We start from the raw sequence: 10,965 nt of genomic DNA, 5'->3' as shown, positions 1-10,965 counted from the left end.
TGATGATGATGATGATGTGACAAGCTTTGGTGAATAAGCCTTGTAGAATGTTGAATGTTTTCCATTTTGGCAAACGTTGCAGTTGCTGTCTTCACTCAGAAAATGGCAAATACAATTTTTGTTGAAACATTGGAAATCTGAAGGCATACATTAAATTCTGGAATTGAAAACCAAAGAAAAAGAATTACATATATTTATAGTTTTATTAACAGCCTAGTAAAATACTTCCCTGGAACAGCTCTAGACCTTGTTGTCAGTTTGATGTATATAATTGTTGCTCATTCAGTGATACTTTATAATTGAAGTAAATAGAAAAATGACATTAAACTTTGGGAATTTATTATATTAATGCGTAGATTTATCACAGTTCCCATGTGTAGCATATAGATATGATACAGATTTGTGTGGCCACAAAGCTGTCAGTTGGCTCTCCCTATCTGTGGCTTCTGTTCCTCCAAAATCCCTACTTAAAAGTGATATGTAATGTTATATGAAAGGCAGTCATCAAGGCACTATCATTTCACCATTAACTGAAGGTGACACATCAGATGTGATATAACTGCTCTATGTCGGGAATATAGATAACACAGATACTATACATTTCATCATGACATTTTCCTTGGTACTTCCTATGTCTTACTAATGTTCTGTGTGTAAGTACTGAATTACTGAATGGTTTTTTGACTGCACCTATATAAGGAACTGAGAGCACTTATCCAAAATATGGCACCACTTTCAAAGTGTCCAGTCCTTCCAAACAGCTGTCTTCATCTACCTGCATCACTCTTTACACACATCACAAAGGTCTAGCTATAATATGGATAGATAAATTTATATGAGGAATAAAATGTTGGTAGTTCCATGTGCAGCACAGTATTAAAAAGTACATTATATTTTGAGGTATTTTATATAAGAATTTGATAAATAGCATGCTTAGGATTTGTTAATAAATTGAGAAGCAAGACTTCAATCAAAAATTTCTTATAAATGCTGACTGTAAAATCTTGTAGCAAGAACAGTGGCAGCTTAGAGAAGCTTCATAAACATCGACAGACACACAACAAAGTAATTCAGATATGTGCAACCCTTGTTTTGCTGCATAAATGTGTAAAATATAGAAAGGAAATGGCAATGGTGACTCTAGTTTACTAACAACAGCTTTGCTTCAGCTCACACCTTAAACACTTTTATTGTCTATTGAAAATTTTTGTTACTTAAGGTTGTAGTTAACCACTTTGTATCTGAATGAATGTTAATTTGAAAATATCTGTATTTTGTAAAATGTAGTGCAGGGAGATTTTTGTCTTAATAGACCCATTTTTACCCCTCCAGCATATAACACTGTACTTTAACTTTGTAACCATATGAGGTATTCTCATACCCACAGGCTGAAAATTGTAGAAAGCTCTGGAAAACTGCATGCAAAGTAGCTGAGTAAGTAAATGGCATTCTGTGACCAAGTTGCCTGTAAATATGAGTATCATAGTGGGTTGCCTTGGATATGCAGTGATAAAGTATTGCCATGTGCCCACTTTGAACCAGTAAGCGTTAGCTTGTAGTGCTGCTACAACTTTCTAGTGGTGTGGAATTTTATTTGTGAAATTAGTGTCTCTTTGAAATAGACTTAATCAGCGGAACAACCTGCTAAACTACATGCTGGCATCTGTAGTAAACTGAAAATCTCCCTGCATGAATGAAATCAATTATAATAAAGGCAGGAAAATCTAAATGCTAGTTTCTTAGGGCCAACAACTTCATTTCTCCACATGAAGGACAGTTGGATAACCTTCTGCATTTACATTGAAGGGTATTAGTTGAGAATATGCTTTGCAATGAACCCAGCTTGACAAATATTTTCTGTATTTCAGCCTCCAGTTCTTGTATCAGTGAACAGAAATGCTGTCTCAGACCCTTATGGCTCCGATTCACTCTTAGACACTACACAGTTTGTTATCTTCTTTAAGCTTCTTAGGCCAACCACTGTGAAGTGTAGTAAAAGTAAGTTGCGGCAATCAACTCAGCCACAGCATGAAGTTACTGCATGATATAAGTGTAAATGTAGCATCACCTGTTGTATGGTCACTTTAAAGCAAAAACTGACTGATTTCTTCTTTTTGGCAGGTAGTTAGGGACCTCCTAAATCTAATTTTTGTTTTCCAAATATACATACCCTCAGTACAAACAATTTTGTTTGATTATTTGTTCAACTGGACGATTCATTACTGTGTGGAACCCAAATTTATCACCTGATTTGTTAGTTAACTTTCTGCTGGAAGCTATTAAATATTACCATACATTTATTTACCAGTTTCCTGCAACCAAAATATGAGGCAGACTAATGGTCGATTTTAGGATAAGTACATAGTACAGATTGTGCATATGTGTGTAAGTTTATGTAAAGGATTGTTGTTTCTGGCCAGCTGGGAAAAAAATTGTACTTATGTACTCTTTCATAGGATATAAGTATGCAATAATTGGGCCATGTCAGTGTAAGGAGTTGTCAGAAACTGAAGTTCCTACTCACATACTTCAGTGTATAGTACATAGCTTAATGTCATGTGATGGAGTGACTATAGATGGGTTTTGGACTGACATCAGGTTTATTGGACTATTTGATACAGCATGTGAGTACACTCTACAGGTCACCGTTACACATACCACAAACTAGTGTTCACATTCACGTCTTCACTAGCCATTGCTTGGTATCGGTTTCCAATGGTGGATGTTCCCCTTTTGCAGGGTTCCTGAACCATCCCTGGCCTCAGCTACCAGCTTCTCACAATGACAGCCTCAGCAGTTCTCTAACTGACTTACTGACTGAATAAAACAGTCACTCATCAACCAAATCAACTCAACTCACCTCTCACTAACTGTCCTGCTTATAACATCTTGGCATGGACCGTACAGAAAACGCCATTCCTCTGTTGATGTTTATGGGCCATTGTCTAGCATCGGGTCTACATGCCATATTGCTTTGTCTTTAAGGCTATTTGTCCTGAGTAGCACACGGGCGTACTGCCATTTATTCCTTCTTGAGGTCTGTTCTTGTGACATTTGTCATCAGTCTCTCCTTCCTTCCCCATGATTTGGTTTTCATGGTGATTACTCCCCAACTGCTCCTGCTGCTCCCTCCTTAAGGCTGCTCGTCCAGAGCAGTCCCCAAATAAGTTGCGAGCCAGTCCAGTTGTACCACCATCATCTTTTCTGAAGGTTGTGATTTGGGTGTCCTCTTTCATTTTGTAGGGGACAGACCCCTCCACAGTGTCCAGTCGCTCACTCTCCATAGCCCAGTCGAAGACCCAATTATTCGCTTTTCAATCTCCAGCTCGGCGGTCTTCATGAAGATTCTGTAGGATGTCATCTCCTTCCTCAGACATAGCTGCCATTTTGCACCTCGGCCCTTTATTCCATTGTTGCATTATGGGTCCTTCTGTCGTCTCTTCTTGACCGTGTTTTTCATGACTGCAGTCCTCGTGCAGTGCAGGAATGGCATGGCACGTCGTCCATCTGCGGGCGACGGCCAACTTCTTCCCGGGCATACCGCCTTCTTCGGCCATCTGCGGCGCCCTATGTCTATATGCTGGTTCTTCTGTGCTCTGATAGTTTCCTTATGGACTTCGTGATGCTCTGCTATGGTATCTGAGTTTTCTTGACTGGCCTCCATCCCTTGTATCCAGGCATCCATCTTGGCTGTCATCTCTCATTGGTTGACCTGTGTCCTGGCTTAGTGGATATCCATGCGGGAGATGAGAGTACCTAGAAGGGCTTAAAACTTCTTGCTATAGGCTCTTATTTCAGCCATCATTTCTCTTAGATTAGCATCCGTTCTTCCTTGCATTTCTTTTTGCCAGTCATCTATCTTGCCTCAGCATGACTGAATCAGCCCTATCCAATCCAACTAATCTTGTCAGTCCTATCCCACATCTGACACCAGTTGTCACAAGTATGAGTGATTATAGATGGGTTTTGGATTGATGATTGGATTTATTGGACTCTTTGATACAGCACATCACTACACTTTACAATTCACTATTATACACACACACACACACACACATACACACGCGTGCGCGCGCGCTAGTGGCTACATCTTCATTAGCCATTGCTTGGTAGCAGCTTCCAACAGTGGATATTCCCCTTTCAACTATCCCCAGCCTGAGCTACCAGCATCTCAGCAACAGCTCAAAATGACTGACCCTCAGCAGATTTCTAACTCACTAATACAGTTACTCACCAACCAACTCAACTCTCACAAACTAACTCTCCTGCTTATAACATCTCAGCATGAACCACATAGAAGACAGCATTCCTCTGTTGCTGTTTATGGGCCGTTGTCTAGTAGTTTGTTTTGCGGTCGTTGGCTAGTAACAGATCCAGTTTGTTTTGCGGTCATCGCCTAGCAACGAATCCACATATCATAGTATTTTCAGTGATAAGACCTGCCTGCAGTAAGCCCCAGACTTGATTTACACTTTGTTGTGGTATAGGAGGGCAGATGCACTAAAACATGTTTGTTATTTTTCTCAATAAGTGATCGTTTTGGTAGTTTTATATTGGCACAATTTGATTTTAGCTTGCAGCTTGTAAAAATTTGTAATTTATAACCTACCAAACTGGTGTAAACCTGCTGGATGACACCACTGGAAAACAGTACTCCATGTGCAAAAGTTGTAATTATGTGGCCAAACAGTTTCCAAAAATAAGTGTAATTTGTTACTGACTTTAATTTTCTATCAAGGATAATACTATATAGTCATTTGCAATTGCAGATTCAACTTTTGTGGAGTGAAAAATTGTGTGGCAAAAACAGCTTTAATGTACAAATGATGCCTAGTAAGAAAGTGAATTTATAGTTGCTCCTTTGTAGTTTATTTAATGAGTCTGTTAAGATTCTAACCACTTAATTGCCAATATTAAAAATGAACAGAGAATTGTACAACTTCTGAGGAATCCTCATCATCCATTCTGTATGAATATTGCAAATACATTGTCTAAACATTGCAAAAAAAAATTGTTTTATGCAGTTTCCAGTGACCCTTTTTGTATATCAGTTTTGCTGTTGTATGAATGACATTAACAATTCGTTCTCATATTTCAGAATGTCTTATGATGAAATGTAAAGATTTTTAAAAACATATTGCTAAAATGAAGGATTTTACTGTTCTGGGTATTGACTGCTTTAAAGATAACTGTACAATATTAGATCATTACATTTTCATTATGTGCAAATACAGTACATGCTAAGAATGCAGGAAAATGAACTTCACTGACATTCAGAATGTATGAAATTTTAGAGGGATGGTTAAAATTAAATGAAAATTTCAGGATATGAGCCATAAAGATTTTAAAATATGTCCTAAATATACAGTTAGTCAGTTAATGGAGCCTCTCAATCATCTGGTAAGGCATTCGTGATTCGGCTCTATGTTTTCATATTCTTAAAATTAAAATTGTCCTTAAAGGGATCTGATTTTAAATCATTTGAACACTTAAGATAAAATGTGATGGTGTTATGGAAAATACTTTCCATCCTTGTTTCTAGGCATGGCAGAGACATTGGACACACGCACAGATCCAGCAGTACAACGCATGCAGTAACAGGAGCAAAACACAACACAGAAAACGATACACAAATATATGTAGGAGGAATGCTCACATAAAAGAGGATTGGCATAATTCGCATGTTTGATTGCGATGTAGGAAGAATCCTGAAAAGTTTTATTATTTAGAATTCATCGTCCTATATGACGAACACAGATTTTAGTCATTTTAGAATGGAGACATTGTGGCATGCAGTACAATAGTTTAACATGCATAAAGACACCTGAAGATGGCACATTAGTGCCGAAATATATAGTGTGGAAGTGAAGAATAAGGTGAAAAAGTATATACACTGTAAGACAGTCAGCATAAACCATGGACATGAATCAGTGTAACAGGATGCTAAAATATAACATGTGTATGAAGTCTGAAGGTGAGTACAGCAATACCTCACATAGTCTGGCTTCGATCAGTCCAGATTCACTATAGTTTGGTTTGAAAATTTCAAAATAAACTAAATTTTAATTGAGCAAAATAAAAATAGATTCTAAAAAATTAGTACACAAAATTAGTTTTAATACATAAATGATAGGTTTTTTCCCTTTATACTGTCAAGTCTCTTATTGTGCGGTTTATTTTTATGTGGTTTTAAAGTTATGCGATACGATACATAGTTCAATTTTTTCTGGGGTTCCCTGTTGTATATGTATGTACCTATGCTTGGGTCATTTGTTCTTGTGCTCTGACAGCTATCGCTGGAGGAGGTGGGGAGAGCACTACTTTAATGGAATTCTGGAAGAGCTACAACATCAGAAACGTTATCAAAAATATAGGCGAAGCACGGCATGAATTAACGGCAAGCAATATGAGGGCAGTATGGATACATATCATACCACATTGTGCAAATGATTTCATTGGTTTTGAAACTCATTTTGCTGAAGTCACTAATAACATAGTGGAAACTGGACAGCAACTTGGTTTCAGTGAGTTACATTCCGTCAACATAATTGAGTGCATCAAATCGAACACTAATGAACTGAATAATGAAACACTTATTAACATAGATGAACAGCGGGCTTATGAAGAATGGGAGGACAACTTACACAACGATGACTGTTGAAGTGCCTGCATGAGAATTAACAGCTGAACAACTATAAAAAATTATTGGAATGGTTGAAACCTTGTCAGAGCATATTATAGAAGTTGATCCCAATATTGAACATGGCCTTACAATTCGCCGAATGATAAACAGTGCAATTCGTTGCCAGAAAGAAAAGTATGAAGAGAAAAGGCCAAAGAAGAAAAATGTGCAGACATCAAAATTGCAATTTTTAGAGAATAAAAAATTAATTGCGAAAAGCATGAACTTTTTAAAATTATTTCTAACAAAGACATTTGAATTTATTAATCGCTTTTTATTTATTGAAAAATGGAGATTTTTTTTGAACCAATTATCATTTTTTTATGTATTTAGTTCCTCGATTAGTCCGGTTTCAAAAAGTCCGGGATATTGGCGGAAGTGATTACCCGGACTATGCCAGGTATTGCTGTACTTTGAAAGTGACAAGAGTTTACTAAAGGTGACACATTTTTATAACACGAGTTCACTTCTCAGACATCCATAGGTGTCAACCTAAGGTTCTGGAATTGAATATAATACTGCTGAGATATAGACTAGAGGCAGGAACCCACCCTCTTTTAGCTTCAATCTCATGTTTATAGTGAAGATACACTGCTGTCCAAAAAGTATCCGACTTTATTTTTTGCCACTCAAGTAAAGGCCAAGGGGGGGGGGCGTGGACCGAGCGTAGTGGTAGAAGGGACTTTCATGCGCATGTGTGATTCTTTGCTGACTTGCAACACTGCCAGATAGTGAAGTGGTGTACCATGTGTTTGTTGCATTCTCATTTCACTCAAGATGACAGAATGCTTGGAGCAGTGATACTGCATCAAGTTTTGTTAGACGCTTGGGGATAACCAAGCGGAAACAATCCACAAAATTCAGCAGGCTTTCGGCGATGATGCAATGGGGGGTCACTCAAATTAAAGAGTGGTTCAGCCGCTTTAAAGAGGGTCGTATGTTGGCGCACAGTGACCAGCGTTCCGGGAGACTGTCAGTGAGTTGAAATGCTGATGTCATTGAAAAAGTGTGGACACTGATCATGGAGGACCTTCGTTTGGCCATCCATGAAGTTGCTGCTGAGGTTGGGATCAGCAAAGGTTCCACAAACACAATTTTAACTGAGGATTTGGGCATGCGAAGAGTGGCGGCAAAATTTGTGCCCAAGCTGCTTTTGCCAGAGCAGCAACAATTCCGTCTTGAGGTTGTGCAGGACATGCTGGAGTGCGCCATCAGGGATCCCGAGTTCCTGAAGACTGCGATCACTGGTGACAAGTTGTGAGTGTATGGATATGACCCAGAAACCAAGGTCCAGGCGTCACAATGGAAGCATCCAACATCCCTGAGGCCCAAAAAAGCACGACAGATTCGGAGCAATGTGAAGGTGATACTGTTTTTTTTTTTTTTCAATTATTGGGGTGGTGTGCATCATGAGTATGCACCACTAGGCCAAACTGTCAATAAGGAGTACTACCAAGAAGTCCTCCACCATCTCTGTGATGCAGTTCGGTGCAAGAGACCGGAGCTGTGGGACGCACGCAACTGGCAGCTGTGTCATGACAACGCCCCAGCTCATTCATCACACCTGATCCAGTGTTTCCTGGCCAAGCACGGCATTCCACAGGTTCCCAGGCTCCCTACTCTCCTGACATGGCTCCTTGTGATTTCTGGCTGTTCCCGAGATTGAAGACACCACCAAAAGGCTCCCGTTTTGACAGCTGCGAGGACATATACAGAACTCTATGGCACAGCTGCACACCATTCCAAAAGAAGCCTTCCAGAATTGCTTCCAGCAATGGTAGGAGCGCTGGGCTATGTGGAGTCACAAGGGACCTACTTTGAAAGGGATTAGGTATTGTAATCACCCAGATACAGAACTTTGTTTTCCCGGCCCAAGGTCAGATACTTTTTGGAGAGTAGTATGTTAGCTTGCTATATCTTTCTTAGCAGTATACCATAAAATAGTGCTGCCATCCCTAGGACTGGACAAGAGGGGCTGCCACCCAGGACCCTGGTCATTGACATCATGAAGTCTGTAATAATTCTTGTGTACCGCCTTAGCACTGAGGGTAGCAAAATCATATATTAACTCTTGAATTCCAAACCCAAGTCATATTGTAAAGAAATCTCTACTATTCCAATTGTTGCTGTTTTTGTCATTGATCATTATTAATATATATGAATTATCTGAAGTCATGGAAAACCAGGTATGCTGTTGGACACTGTAACAGGAATGCATAATTTGTTACCAACAAAGAAGCAAATTATCAAAATACCAGAACTGGAAAGTTATGACTGGTGGTAAAGATAATGAAACAAACTAGTACATAAAAATGTTACTGGCCAGTTAACAATACTGCAACTTACATAATGGGCTCTACAATTAAAATAGGAGCCTTTAATAATACCTTACAGTCTACATTACTTAACAATTTATTTTAATTTGTGTCATTTAACTTCTGGCTACACATGGTTCTTTATTTTCATTACTTAAGTCTAAATATAATTTATGCTGACATGGTTCCTTTTCTTTCAAGAATCAGTAATTAATAGTGGATAAAAGTTGTTAATGGATGGATAATATTAAAATATTCATTAAAGAATTAGGACATGAAGATGACTGGATTCATATGACCCAAGATCGGGGCCTGTGGTGGGCTTTTGTGAACATGGTGATGAACCTTCTGCTTCCTAATAGATGGGAAATTCCATAACCACATGACCCCACAGATTAATTAGTGTGTTTACAAGAGCCCAGCACTGCTTCCTATCCAAAGCCAGATGAATCCAGTTGACATCCTTCCTCCCTATTTCCTTAAGATCCATTTTAATATTATGCACCCATGTATGCTTAGGTCTTCCAAGTAGTCTCTTTCATTCAAGTTACCCCAAACATTGTATACAATTCCATTCTCTCCCATGCTTGCTACATGCCCCACCACCCATCTCACCATCCTTGAATCTTTTCAGTAATATACGAATTTATGCTTTCATGGCAACAGTATGCAATGAAGTCTTCTCTGATCAACCAGGTTCATACGGAGTTAATCCTACGTTTCGACATCTTCCCTCTCCATCACCACAGGCTGAAGTGATGAGTGTTGTGTCTGTTAAGTGGTATTTGACATCCGGCCAACAGTGATTTGGAAACGAAGACAGCACACACACACACACACACACACACACACATACCCAGCAGGCCCAGCAGTATAACACACACAGTCACAGGAGCAAGACACAACACAAAGCACAATACACACAAGAAAATAGGAAGAATACTCCAATAGAAGAAGATAGGTGTGACTCGCATATTGAGATATGACATAAATGACAAATCCTGAAGAGTTTTAATATTTTTAATATTTAAAATTTATCAATATATATGATGAATATATATTTTAGTTATTTTAGAATAAAGACAACAGGGCATGCAATGAAGTAGTTCGACGTACATCAAAAAGCACCTGAAGATGGCACTTTTGTGCTGAAACATGTAATGTAAGAGAGAGGAGTAAGGTGAATAAATGTCTGCACTGTAAGACGGTCAGAATAAATCATGAACATAAATCAGTTCAAACAGGACGCTTAAATATAACATGATTTGGAATTAAGTCGTTCAAAGTGGCGGTCACGAACACAATACAAAAAGATGGAAATAACTGAAAAATATCCTAGGGAAGGGCCAACAAGCAACGTGGATCTGATGACTGATTGCATCTGCACACTGTACCCCATGCGGTCAGTACTGGGAGAGGATACTGTTATCGCTGCTATCTAAATAAAATCCATTTCCTAACGCTTTATCATCTCTCAAGCATGCCTAAATTAGAAAGATAAGCGGGCAAACCTTAAAGGGCCCCACAGACGATCCGTCTTAGCATCCGTTTTGCCTGCGCAGTTCTAAGACAGAATGCTGAAGAGGGAACAAATTCCGTTTTGTTCTCAGTCTTGTGCTCAGTTTTCAAGGTACGGACACCGGAGAGCAAACGTCTATTCAACGCCGCCACATGGGAACTCGAGCAACTCCTCACAGACTACAACAACTTAAGTTTTCAAGACTTTCTGCTCAACCTCTCCCCGTCGGCATCAACCAGTTACTCTCTGTGGAAAGCGGCCAGGAAAGCTAAACAAATCCCAATTTCCTCCTATCCACTTCGGATTCCATCAGGATCATGGGCCAAGACCAGCAAGGAAAAAGCGGAGGCCTTCGCAAACCATCTAACGGCCGTATTCCAGCCACATCCAACTACAAACCCACCAGAAGACGAAGAAGCACTCACCCACCACCTAGAAGAGCCGCATCA

Source organism: Cryptotermes secundus, unplaced genomic scaffold (genome assembly GCF_002891405.2).
Source record: "Cryptotermes secundus unplaced genomic scaffold, Csec_1.0 scaffold1366, whole genome shotgun sequence".
Classification (NCBI taxonomy): Eukaryota; Metazoa; Arthropoda; class Insecta; order Blattodea; family Kalotermitidae; genus Cryptotermes; species Cryptotermes secundus.
This window is presented reverse-complemented; position numbering follows the sequence as displayed.